Genomic DNA, 14,388 nt, shown 5'->3' with positions numbered 1-14,388 from the left:
TAATACACAGGAGTGACTTTCAGTATTTCACTGTATCATGGTAGTTTCCATTGCTTTCTCTGATTGGTCAGTGGTCATATCAATCTTTTTCCTTACCATATGGGCACTCTAGGGCTAGGGCACAGCATCAATGTAGACTCCTGTGTTACTTAGGTGCTGATGTTAAACAAGTAAAAAAAAAAATCTCCCGAATATTTTCTCTTTTGAATCTGCATCTTCCTCAAGCCCCTGAAACTCAATGCATTGACATTTTAAATTAACATGCTGTCTTACAGCAGAAACCATTATCTTCGCAAATGGACTCCTTGGTAACAGGTGGTACTAAGTGATGGGTAATTCACTGTTGCATTAATTTGTTTATTGCCCAACTCTTTCTAAGGCTACATGCAGTAAAGCAGATCTCCTGGCTGGGAGGAACTACTCATGGCTTGAATGTTGGGGAATGCAGCATGTTTCCAATTCATGTTAACTTCTGTGGGCAATGCAGTAGTTCAGCATCTCTGAAAATCAGATCAAAAGTTCCTACCTCTGGAAAAGGAACATCATTCATGTCAAGTCTAATCTGAAAAATACAATCCGTCATCCCACAGCAATTGCCAGCATTCAGGTGGTTTAGTATCAGTCATAGCCCAGCAGGATTTCATAAAGGAGCATCCTGCTCGTCTCCCATCCTGGAATCATAGAAAAAAGGACTAATTAGGACCACAAGGGGTCACTTTGTCCAAACTCTGTGCTCAAGACAGAAACAGTTCTGCTTAAACCATCACATGCCAATGTGTTTCTAACCTGCATGTCCCAAAATGAAGATCCCACCACCTCTCTGGGTGTGTCTACATAAGACGTTTACTGTGCAGTTGACTAATTAGCTCCACAGTAAACGTCTTTGCGTCTACACATGCACCCCTATTAGGCCCACAGAACTATAATTTTGCGGCAGGGTAGTACTTGTAAATACTTGTAAATTCAAGTACTACCCTGCTATGGAATTACTTTGTGCACAGCAACCCACATGCAGATGCTGACCCCCTGGCTGGGGCACAATGGTGGTTCAGTGCAGGGGTTGCCTGTCAACTAGCCCTGCACTGAAGCACCTTTGTGCCCCAGCCAGCCCCTCCTCAGCACAGTGATCCCGGTCAGAGCAGCCCCGAGCTGGCAGGCTGATCCCCAGGAATCCCAGGCAGCTGGGGCTGCTGCAACCTGGCTCAATGTGCTGCGGTCTGGGTGCATGTGCAGATGCACACCTGGGAACCTCCTGGAAGCAATAAGCTTCACAGTTTATTGTTGCCCCCTAATGGTATGTATAGATGCACCCTCTAAGTATGTAATCACCCATTTTAAAGAGCAAGGTAGGGATTGATCACATGTCCAATGTCCATTCTCTAGTAGTTCTTCAGTACATGCTCAATGAGAGAAAGTAGGACACCATAAAAAAAAAAATCCAAGATGGAAATGTAGACAAAATCCTAGTGGCAAATTCATCTGCTACTTACTCTGTTGCCCACACTTTGTCATTGTCCTTTTCCTTGATCCTTTAGCTTCAATGTTATTCAGACAAAGAACAATAGATTCAGAAGACTGAGATTTGCTCCTTCTCAGCTGCTCTGAAGAAAAACTACCACATTTTGAGTTCCTCTTAAATTTTAATGCGAGCAGCCTTGCCTATTTCAGGAGTTTTGATACCTACCTCTGGTTTTTCATATTTATTTTTACATGCTCTCTCCTTCAGGGGGATCCATTTTTATTTCTTCACCTCTTTCTTCAGGACCTGTGGGTCACAAAATCTCTTTTCATTAAATGCTTTTCATTTTTCTCCTTTTTCCAACTAAAGAATGCCTGGGGTTGGGGAGGCAAAAATGTTCTATATATTTTTCTTCTTTCTACTAGGACATAGAGACAGTAGGCAACATTCATTTATATTAAAATAATCATAATTAATATTAACATAGCGCCCTTTGGCCAAGATTCTTATACTGCTTCACAAAGCACAGTCTTGCTTCATCTGTGTCATATAGATATGATAGGTTATTATGCTCCTCTGAAAAAGGGAGCATAGAATGGCAGAGAATGTTGAATCTCCTACCCTGGAAAAATGTATATACGCACTTAAATTTATGCACAGCACAAAGTGAAATAGAACTACTAATATACATGAACTCCAGCACAGGTATACTGCACAGCAAAGATGGGGCAGGGAGGATGTCAGTTGGTTGGCTGGCCCAGACTTCAAGTACTGATCAAACTCTGGAGTTGCAAATTTAATTCCCTTCATTGTTTAAACTTTCTTTACACTTTGGGCAACACAGATATCATGGGTGACTGGTGCTGCCCAAGTCTGGGGGGGCACCAGTGGGGCATGACTGGGGGGTTACCCCAGCAGTCAGTCAGTGGCTGGGAGGGGTCCCCCAGTAGCCAGCTGGGGGGTGGGACTCAGCAGCCAGCTGGCAATGCGGGGGGGGGGACAAAGCCAATTTTAGGGGGGTACCAGCACGCTCAGGGGGGGCACATGCCCCACTGTACACTCTCTATGCATCACCGATGACAGATATGATATTATCTGCATTGCTCTTACAAAAGTGACTGCAGCATAATGTAGGGATAACTAAGGTACCTTCAGATTAGTCACCTTGGACATAAGCATGGGCTGATTTATCCTGTGGTGAATATGCATAATTTAATCCATACTGAGGTTCTTACTGTCATGGCTAGCCTGTTATCAGCACCTGAGCTAGTTCCTTTGAAGCTGGCTAGGTACCTCCAAATTGTGCTGCAGTCACTTCTGTGACTATACTGTAGATACATGATCTATCTCATAACACCTTAATCTCCTATCAGTAGCTCACAAAACTGTTGCAAGAATAAATATATTACAATTTTGAGGTGTCCAGATAGGTATTTAAATGACCCAATTTAATTAAAAGGATCCACTATTCTGTAAGAAAACCTTGCTACTGTCCTAAAGAGACAGAGATCCTTGGTGACAAAGCAAGTTAAAAATTCCAGCTTTGTTTGCCCCAAATCTTTTGTTTGATCCTCTAAACAATTCTGTCTACTCTATGCATAGGCACCAACTTTTATTTTTGCTGGGGGGACAAGGCTGAGATGATGCCCCCCACCCCGGTAATCTGACCGAAGCAGAACCAAGCAGAGTATGGGGGGGGGGGGAGGGGAAGGTTGCCTGCTGCAGGCTTGGGGCTCCCCATCCTGCTGCCCTCTTCCTGGTAGCCCCATGCCAGCTGCACCACCGTGGCAAGGTACCCTCTGCCTGCCCAGCAGCCAAGTGGGGCACAGCTCCACACTGCTCCCCCCACTGCTGTTAGGCAGGAAGGTGTGCCTTGCCATGGCAGCACAGCCAGTGCAGGGCTCCTGGGGAGAAGGCAGCGAACACCAAGCCTGCAGTGGACACCCCACATCTACTCCTGCCCTGCACACAAATCTGGTGGGGCACATGTTCCCTCATGCCCTCCTCTCCAGCAGTGCACAGAGGCAGGAAGCCAGCCCCTCCTCCCCCAGATGACTTACCTATGGCTCTATCCTGCTCCCCACCCCGTGCTTGGGCCCCATGCACTACCCTGGCTCAGTAGCATCTCCAGGCCCAGCCCCTGACCCACTCCTTCCCTAACTATGGGGGCCTCAATCTGCCCTCCCCCCAGATTTACCAGCAGGCAGCTGGAAGAGCTGCTCTCCACTGCTTCCTAGGGCTGTATGCCTGGCCATGTGCATGCATACATGTGCACATAGTGCCCCCTGCATCCCACTCCTGCAGCCCCTTGCAGGCTGGAACTCTGCCAGCCTGTAACAGAAAACCTGCAATTTCTAACATTTTTCCATGGTAAATGAAAAACCCTGATCCCTGCATGATACTGGGAACCTGGGACAAATACTGTCCCAGAGTCATGCAGCCTGGGACTATGGCCAGAGCCCTCAGGTCCCCACATACTCGGCACCTATGACTCTACACCTTGCAAATTTTAATTAGTATTTTCTTTTAAACTTTAAATAGTAATTTCTGATATGTTTTTAAATTGAGCATGCTATGGGAACTATCTTTCATAATTTGTCTCCCTGCTTGTGCTCCTCAATCCTAATTTTCTCCCCATTGTCTACCATTCCTCTTGACTATGGTCCTTATTCTGCAGTCTTCAGAGTAGAAGAGTTTTAGGACCCGGCACACGCTGTTTTATCCAGGTGTCTTTTGAATGGTTGGCATGACTCTACACCCTTAAACAATGAGCAGGTTTCCCTTTACATCACAGAGTGTCCATGAGGAGGAAGAATCCTAAATTGGTCAGTCTACCCAGTCTTTGTGACCAGGAAAGCCCTCTTTATTTTGGAGAGTGGAAAGGGCTAAAATGGGTTCCCCTCCCTTATCCCCCTGCCCCAGTCCTACCCCACCCTTTGTTTTTCTCTTTTCCCATTTCTTGTAGAAACAATCCTCCATCTAGCTGAGAAGTTTTGGATATAACTTTTTCTAAAGTCAGTCAAATCTCTTCTGACCACTAAAGAGCAGAAGTGGTCAGTTGAATGTGAATATACCTTTCAGAGGCTTTACTTTAGTATTGCTGCAGTTTTCTCATTACTGTTTTGGTGCAGTGAGCTCAGGATGACCCTGATCCTGGATCCAAACCTGGGTTGTTTATAGATAGTCATGCCCTTTCCTGAGCTTGAAAGCATATCTTATATGTTATTCTGAGATTCCTGTGATGACCCCAGGAAAACTTACTCAACATACATTTAAGCATGTAATCTTTCCAATAAAGGTTACTGTGTTATTTCCATGGCCAAAGATTTAATGACAAAACACATTCCAGTGAGAGCCTACAAAACTTTTTCTGTTTAGCTGAGCTTATTAAACACACCACCAAAATTCAGATCATTTACAATGAAAGAATAAAAGGGAAGGGACCAGGATTAAATCTTATGTTTGATTTTCTGCCTTATCATAATTTGGTTGCAGTCAAAACAAATACGTGATAAGGAGAAAATTAGGAGTAAAATGTTACACTCCCCTCTCCTTGCTAATGTAAGTAGTTTGAATTATTCTTTGAACAAATACTCTTTTTTTTTACTGCCATGGACTGGGCAGTGGAAGAATTTTAGTGCATAAACTTTTGTATTCACCAAACCAAAATCAATCATGCAGTATGATACAAAACACAAAGCATAAGGAGGCATTTTATTTTATTGTCCAAATGGGTAGAAATTTAGATGTTTCCTACCTGATAAAAAATATGCATGCTTTTACCCATACTTAAGGCAGTAGAACGTGGATAAAAGTTTGCTATGACATGAGACCATAAAGGAAAAAGAAATCAGAGAAAGGTCACCGGAGGCCAGCAAGGAAGAGACTAAAGACAGTTTGCAGAACAAGAAGTTCATTTAAACACAGTAATTTGAAAACAGGCACAACAGGAGACAATCTATATTATCTTTTATTTGCTGAATCTTTTTGCTTTTACTACTGCCAATTCCACCCCTGCAGTTCAGACCTGGCAGCTAAATCTCTGTTGCTTTCCAGCAGCTTTTACAAAACAGATAAGGAACCAAGCTAGCAAAGAAATAGGCTAAAGTACTCTCTGTCTCTCTGTGTTCAGGTACTGTGAGTGAATCTTTCTTTACAGCATCATCTAGAGGCTTGGGAACTCTTGACAGCAGAAATCTTACAATGACCTAGAAACGTCTGAGTCTATGACTACTATAAACTTCTTGTTAATGGTTTTCCAAGTTATTATATACTTTTCAGTAGGATCATGTATACCTTGGCAACATATAAGAGTTAGGTAGTTCATCCTAGTGCCCCAAACAGGTGATACTTCCTTGATATGTGAGACTGGTGTGGTTAGCTTCTGCAGAGGGAAAAAAAAGAGAGCTATCTAGCTATTATCTACATGGCATAATAATTTTCCAGAGGAAACCCCATCAAATTTTCACTGAAAATTATACACACTAGATGGATAAAAGTTATATATAATCTATTCTGTTGCCATTCACTTGTTGACAGGTTTTTATTTTTCATATAAATAGATATCTACCAACCCCAACCTCACTTAGAAATATTTTCATTTCACACAGTTCTTGTTACAGGCCCACTGTGACATTCTGTACAGACTATACAACCATTTATTTTACCAATTACCAGTGTATGTTTGGATTTAGATATCTTTATATTTTGTTGACATGGCTTCACTGTGTGTGCATGCACATACACACATGCACATGCCAGGCAACTTATTTGGTTCATTTAAAATGTGTGCATTTCTTTCTACCTTTAAAAGGGTACACGTTTTCCAATAAGTAGGTAGATTTTGGGGAAATAATTATTAAACATACTGTGTGGCCATTCCAAAAAGGAATATTATGACATCTGGATGCAACAATAAATCCTAGCCTTACATCTAGATGCTTTTAAAGTCACGTGGTTGTAGGCATTACCATAGTTCTGTGGAAATGTGACTCATATTAGTTCCTCCATGCTGGTAAATTTAATTCTCCAATTAAACTATAAAATTCCACTCCCTTTTCAGGAGGAATCCCGGTATGAAGAGTCCAAAATGAACTCCAACTTTTCTCCCTCTTTTGGGGTCTATCTGCAGTGTTTCTTGGTGGTGCCTTGCTGTTGAAGTCTTTCTTCCAAGTGCTCTGAACTTGAATTCTGGATGACAAAAAGGCAGCAACTGTGATCCCAAATCCTCCCTACTTCTCTTCCTTCAGGAATATTTCCACCTGTGTGCTACAGTCCCCTAACTTTCTTGGGAATTATTTATATATGGCTTTCTCACCAAATGCCACCCCTTCCTTGAGGAAGTTATACAGAGCTAGCAAAATAGTTTGTTTAGATCTCTTTTCTGATCCTGTCCCTACAAAGACTCAGAGCTCCAGTTCTTGACCCTTTCCTAGTCTCCCTCAGTACAAACTCACAACAGCCCTTGTTGTCTCCTAAGTTTCCCTTGTAGAAAGGAAAAAGAGCTCCTTGTAGATGGTTCCTCCTCTTTCTGGTATTTGCTGCCAGCATTTCCTGTAACTCCTATCAGACTTGGAAACTATACATCTCACAAATCCTCTAAATAAGAAATGAAACTAGGAACAGGAAAGTCACGGGCTCTACCTTTTCTTGTCATTACTCACAGCCTCGCCCATCAGTGTGCATCTTTTTTTAACCCTGAACCATTTTTCCAGCTTTAACTAATTATGCTACAAGGTATATGGACACTTAGGAAATTAGTGCTAACTTCATAGAACTCCAAAGTACTACCCAACCCTGTAGTTATACAACCATAACATTGGAATCAGGCCTAATATCAGCCAATGTCTGCTCTTATTATGCCCTTTACTGTAAATGTAATGAAGATTTCAATGAAATTCTTGCATAAAACTCAGATACTCTGTTCTAAAGTCATGGATCCCTGATAGATTGGTTTAAGGGGAACTATGCCACAGAGCTGTACAGTTCTCTGTGAAGCATGATGACTGCGAGTGGAGAAAGGTGGTCATTTTTGAGCGATGGGACAGGGGGGTATGTCCTCATTTAGCATGATATCAGGTAGCTCAACTCAAGCTCTTCTCTGAGACTAGAGAGAAGCAGAAAGTAGAAGTGGCCTAATAAAGAGGTCCCTCCTATAACCCCGCTTGGCTGCCTCCCATATTATTTACTACCAATCAAACACTCTAAAGGCCTACCCACAACTGTACACATTTTGTTTTATCAAACAGCTGCCTATTAAAACCTGTTTATGTTTCAGGGGCTAAATGATCTCCTCAGTTAGGTCAATGGCAAAATTTCCATGAGCTACAATGAGAGGAGAATTTGTTCTTCCAACATTAGAGGCTTACAGTACTAGCTCTGTGATTGAAATGAAACAGGAATCCATATTCAAAGCTTAATTTTGAACTTGTGCAGGTATAAAGGCCTAATCCAGCTCCTTATGCAGTTGATGTATCTTTCAGTTGACTTGAATAAGTATCAGATCCTCCTCGTATAAGGATTAGGTGGACTCATCAACGCTTGGGGCCAAAATGCAGTCTAACTTCGAAGAACAGGAAAAAACAACCAATTCCCATAGTTAAGCACCCAACCACTTACAATCAGGCCCAACATTAACTAATTTTTGCTCTTATTTATATTCCTACAAGCTCACTCAATTTGATGTGGTAACATGGGTTACCTGAGCAGGATTATGTACACGCGGCCCTATTAGGCCACAGTAAACTAATAAATGCTGCCATATGATAATACTTGTTAATAAAGGTGTTATTTAGTGTGCAGCAATGCACGTATAGACATTGACAGGGCTGGCTGGGACACAAGGGTCTTTCGGTGTAGGGGCTGCCTGCTGGGTAGGTGTATATATATATGCATTAGAATTGTTCAGGATGGGCAGCGGGGGTTAATTGATTTCTGGGAGCTTGGGTCTCACATACAGTTTCACATAGCCTTTGAAGCAGACAGGTTGTCTAACACAACAAGGCCAATGACCACACAGAGTCTGGGAACCTGGGGGCATGTACCATACTGTTTCATAACATGAGATGAGGTGGCACCAGCTTGAAGGCCAAAGAGCAGGGGGGCCTGAATCCAGGCTTGAGGGGACCAGACCAAATTAGTAGAAGGCCCAGTAAGACCAAATTAGCATGTGTGTATGTGATGAGCTACATGGACAGCATGATAAACACACAGAGAGATCAACTAGCGATAGCCACAGATGAAGAGTCATCAGGAGTCATCCAGAGGGAAGGAGAATACAAAAGAAGGACCTGAGAGTAACAGAGTGTCCCTCCTCCCTACCCTACCTGGGTCCTCCTCCTCCCCCCTGAGTGGGGTCCCCATCCCCTGGGAGGGTCCCCAAGGCCCATGGGCAGAAGGCACACCACCAGCCCATCTCATCTACCCCACTCATCCACCCCCACATGGCCTTGCCCACCCCGTGGTGCCCCGCCCCCGCCCCCCCCACACTACCACTACCATCACCTGCAAGGAGTAAGACGGGGGGAGGTCAGCTCTGGTGGCCTCGCCCCTCCCCCCTCCACTCCATCCTTGCCACCTGCAGGGAGCAGGGCAGGCGAGGCAAGGTGCTGGCCCCACCCCCCAGTTCTGTCCGCTCCATTGCCCCCACCTCCAGGGAGCGAAGGGGGGGGCGGTCAGGCCATCTGTGCTGGCCTTGCCCCCCTCCCCCTCCTCTGTGTCCCCACCATCATGGCAGCGCTCCACCACACCACCAGCTCCTGTTTGAACACTTTTTTTGCACTCTGATTCACTGTTTATCAGCCAATCAGAGCGCAAATAAAGTGTTACAAACAGATAGACAGGCAGACAGAAAGACTTAGGCTTTTATAATATTAGAATTGCTTGATTGCTTGTATTGGTGTTTTTTTTCTGTTACCATTATCGCTGTGTATCAATAAACTTGCCTATTATTGAATGGACAGTTTGTGGTTAGTCTGAAGGTGTATCCCTACCCCAAAACAAACTGTCTGAGTCCTAAATCCAGAATCAACTATGCTGAGAAGAGGCAGCATGTTACTTTAACATGGCTGTGCAGAGTCTGTAAAGATCAAGTACTTTAGTGGGGCTTTTTTAGAGCTTTTATTTAATAGCTGATTGAATCAACTTTAGCTAAAGTGCCAAAAAGCCTTGCGGAAGCGCCCAATCTTTACAGACACTGCAGAGCCGGGTTGAAGTAATGTGCTGCCATTTCTGATATAGGGAGTTTTTTGAGGGGGTTTAAACATCTGCAAGAAAACAGCCATGGCTCCTGGGTGCTGAGCCCTGCTAATTTTTTGGTGGGTGCTTGAGTCCTAGAGCACCCATGGAATCAGTGCCTATGGGCTAGCCCCACACTGAAGCACCCTTGTGCCCCCGCCAGCCCCTCCACAACACGTTGAGCCAGGTTGGAGCAGCCCCGTGATGGCAGGCTGATCCCCTGGGCCCCTTGCCAGCCAGGACTGCTCTGACCCAGCTCAACGTGCTGCTCTCCCAGGCACACACGTAACCGCAGTGCCCAGGAGCAATAAATTCCAGTGTGGCTGGAGTTTATTCAGTTGAATTAATAGCATGTGTAAACATGCCAAGTGTTCCTTAGGCATAAAACTTGTTAGAATGAAGTGTGATGCACTTACAATAAAGTGCTGAAATAAAAAGGCAAACATTTCACCTAATGTATTGAACATCTTTTCAGAATACAAGTTTAAGGGGAGAAACTCAAAAATTTTAAATGCCTGTTATGATATAAAATAAAAAGTAAAATTATGTTGCTTTCCCAATACAGTTTCAAAAGCCATTACTGTAGACAGTCAAATGGGTAAATGTACATTGATCATTTACTGCACACTCGTTTTAAGAAGGAATAAATGAGAATAGCGATAATAGGCACCTATTGAACCATTTCACATTTTCTTGTGCTGCAAATTTCTTAAGTAAATCAGCAAATTTTTGCTGTGCTGTGACAGCTATAAATCTCAGATAAGCATCTTGTGAATGGGTCAGTGCATTAGCTCTGCAAGCTCAATTAGCTACACTACCACCAAGCTGGGGAAATCTACAATAAAAATAAAACAGCTCTTGCCCATTAGATTAAAGTGACTATAAATATTAAGTGTTGTTGTAAATGGAGCCAACTTTTGGATATATCATCTGATTTTTGAAGCCCCATTTAAGATTTAATACTCAAAGGACATTGGTATGTCTTCTGATTTTGGAGTAGTAATAAAATCTTACCAGAGTGTATACTTTTAAACAATTAGAATTACAAAAAGCATCTACTGGTAATAAAATATTTTTTTGGTCTTTATTTTTTTTATCTTTATTTTGCATCCTTTCATTTTTAACCAGCCTCTCAAATAAAAATCAGTTTAGTTTTTATAAATACCATTATAGACTAATAAATTGTTACAATCAATTATTGAAACCATATTTATTACATTTGAAACAGAAAACCTGTCCAGTAATTTAGGTCCAAACATACATTTTGGAAGAAGAGTTTGTTTCTGCCAAAGTACTTTGAATAAAAGTACTTCCCCAATTCTTGTTTTAAAATGCTAATAAAACTCTTTTATTTTTTAACTGGATTCAAGTATTGCCATACTGTTAGAAATCCACACATAAAGAAAGCATTTTGCTCATGCACAAGAACCAAAAGGAGAAAAGTATAAAAATAAGAAGCTTGTAAGTGGCCAGGTGACTCTTAACTGAACCTGTAGCAAACCCCCAAGTTTTTCTTTTTGTATAATTATGCTTATATTGATTTTTACTGTTCTATATTACTGCTTTACTGATACTATATGATTTAGGCCTACATATATAAGTTTCCATTTTGTTTGTCAAATCTCTATCTTGTGTCTCCTGCCCAGGCATACCCTATTGTAACTCTGTTGTAACTGTGCGATTCATACCTACCCCTCCTATGTAACTTGCTTCCTGAATGAATGAGGATGAATGAGGGTGCTTGAGAAACAATGGTAGTAGGTCTAAAAATATCTCCCTCTGAATGACCAAACCATCAACTCACGACCCAACCTTAACCTTGCATTGACCCTCCCTGGCTCAAGATTTGAAAGACAAAGACTGCTGCAGATCCCACCCAAGCCATCATTACAGACACCTGAAACTGCATGTCCTGACCTGGAATGCACATGCTCAGTGCACCAGAGGTTGGCCCTTGCCTGGGCAGGCCTCCTGCCACTGGGTTCACAGAAGCTCTGCCCCTATAAAATGGGGCAGTGAAGACAGACCCAGTGAGGACGCCACCTTCACCTGGACCAGACCTGCTCCACGTATCACTGCTTATCAACCCAGAGGGCCTGCCAGCAACCCCTCCTCTGGACAACACCTGCTGGACAAAGATCCCGACTGGCCATCGAGGACCCCCTCCCAGCCTGGATAGGTAGCTATCACCCCTACCCCCTCTTCAACCAAGGACTTGGACTCTGTTTCTCTTCCCCACCTGGACTCCAGCCCTTCCACTGAGTCTCTTTTTCCTGCTGCCAGTGTGTGTGTGTGTGTGTGTGTGTGTGTGTGTGTGTGTGTGTGTGTGTGTGTGTGTGTACCAATAACTTCATGGAGCTGTGTAGTGTGTTGTCTGTTTAATAAACCTGTTATTTTGAAGCCCCAGGTTGGGTTTTTGTCTGTTTCCTGACTGTTTCCCCCTTGCCACCACTTACCTGCCCCAAGCTCCCAGGTTTCTGCCTCTCTCTCTTTCCTGGCTGTCTCTTCCTTGCCACCAGGCTTTTCCCCTTGCACCAGTGACCTTGAGTAACCCTAGGACCACTTGACCTTAAGTAACCCCAGCTCCCCTCCAGTTTCCTGGTTCTAATCCTCGCCCCAGCAACTTTCACTCCTGGCACTTTTACGGTCTCATTTTAACCCCATCCATCTCCCTCCTTCCCCTCCTTCTGGAGATCTTTGACCCTTGATTCCCCCTCCCATAGTCACCAAGCACCCTAGGTATCCCAAGTACCCTAAGCACACACATACCACCCAAGTTAGGAACTCACTTGTATGTATGTGTACGTGGGTGGTATGTGTGTGAACTGGTGAGTGTGTATCTAGATGTCATTGTGTGCATGATATGTGAATTAGTGATCTGTGTATGTGTACTGAGTGTGTGGGTATTGACAACTGATTGTTTTCTAATTTTTGGTGTGTATAGTGTGTATGAGCCTGAATTGGTAATAGGTGTGTATGTGCCTAGGCTGGTAATTTTGGATGTGTGTGTGTGTGTGTGCCTGAGTTGGTAGTGTGTGAGTATATGTGCGTAGTGGGTGTGTATGCACCTAATTGATTTTTGAGTGTGTGCATGTGCAATTGTACACCACACCTTCCTGTCTAACAGCGCAATATTGAGATCCAGAGCACTGACCTGACACAACAGTGCAATAAACCAGTCAGGGAGGCTGTAAATAAATGTCTCATTGATATGGGCCTTACTGTCTCAGAGTTTGACCCAGATCAAAAAGAGCCACAGCACGGTCATTTACATACCCAGCTCATTCAAGCTATGTTGGTGCTACTTCACCAGAGACAAGCATGCAACCTGGTCAGCCTGTGCCAGGAAAAAGTACAACCACCTTACAAACACACATATAGCCATTTTCTGAGAAAAAGCATTAGCACATTTTATCCTGCATACTTCAGAGGGACTTGAAGTAGGATATTGGGCTTGTACATCTGCAGCATCCCAGGACAAAAGTGTTCCTTCCCAGGACAACTGCAGTGTCATTTTACAGTCTGAGCAGGTATAAACAGGAGTAGGGCCAGTGATCTGAATGTAGTTGTGCCAGGGGTGTCAAACTCATTTGGGCCTATAGGCTGGGTGAGTGACATGGGGCCAGTTCATGGCACCCCTCCCTCCACACCATGCTGGAACTAGTGCCCACTTTCGCTGCCCCAGGATCCACAGTGCACATGGCAAATGTCTTGGAGTGGCCAGGGAAGGTGCCAGGGGCAGCACTTTTTGGCCTGGGCAAGCACAGCATATAGCACAGATCCTGGATTAACTGGGCACTGCACTTCAAGTGGCTCCTGCTAGACTGCATTGCACTTGGTGGCTGTTCCAGGATCTGTGCCACCCTGGTGGCTGGTTGGGGACTGTACCGCATGTGGTGCCTGCTCCAGCCAGTCAGAGACCTATGCTGCCCATGGTGCCCACAGGTGCTGTATGCAGGGCAGGTCCCAGGCCAGCTGGAGCAGGTGCCACATGCAGCACACATCTGAGAGCATCCAGGGTAAACAGCGCAGTTCCTGAACTGGCCACAATGGTACCAGAACAGGTGCCATGTGATGGTATATGTCTGCAGGGCCCTGTCTGCAGGGCCCTTCTTGGTCAATTCAAAACCAGGGCCAGCGCTAGGTGCTGGACAATGGGGCTCCATGGGCCAGATCCAGCCCACAGGTCATATGTTTGACACCCCTGAGTTACACCAATTGGAGAAGAGAGCAGAGAAGAGAGAAAAGAAGAGAAATCCCGATCTACAGCCTACTCTCCACTGTGGAAATATCTGCAACTTCTGCAGATGGATCTGTGGCTCAAAGATTGGACTATTTGGTCACTTCCAGACCCATCAATGAGCTGTGGTAGAGATCATCCTCGAATCAAGGGGTTGTCAAAGATGACACCAACTGGCACTATCTGAGCCAAAGTGCACCTGACTTTGACCACACTTATACAAATATAAATCCAACAAAGCAACAGCAATCAAAGGCCCAGATCACAATGGCAAAAGCTTATGCACATGCATAAGCTTCAATGGAACTACATATGTACTTAAAGATAAGAGAAACATCTAAAACTTTGATCTATCTTTAAACTAGATTCATATTTAAATGTATTCCAGGCAGTGCCTTTAGAAGGGTTATCTTTTCTAAAAGGCAGCAATCCTTCTAAACAGTCATTGGCTTCA

General features: G+C 43.9%; 1 long non-coding RNA gene across 4 annotated transcripts in view; it reads right to left on the bottom strand.

Moving 5' to 3' along the window:
- LOC132249375 (uncharacterized) overlaps positions 1-14,388 on the bottom strand; it is a 142,425-nt gene that overhangs the window by 986 nt on the left and 127,051 nt on the right. For all 4 annotated transcript variants that reach the window (XR_009460849.1, XR_009460848.1, XR_009460850.1 and 1 more), the window contains 2 exons: positions 1,685-1,765; positions 527-671 (listed from right to left, as the gene is read on the bottom strand). This is a non-coding gene — a long non-coding RNA (uncharacterized LOC132249375). The remainder of the gene's footprint in view (positions 1-526; positions 672-1,684; positions 1,766-14,388) is intronic.

The sequence above is a fragment of the Alligator mississippiensis genome, chromosome 3 (genome assembly GCF_030867095.1).
Source record: "Alligator mississippiensis isolate rAllMis1 chromosome 3, rAllMis1, whole genome shotgun sequence".
Lineage (NCBI taxonomy): Eukaryota > Metazoa > Chordata > Crocodylia > Alligatoridae > Alligator > Alligator mississippiensis.
Note: the sequence above shows the minus strand (reverse complement) of the source record. Positions and strands in the feature narration are given on the sequence as shown.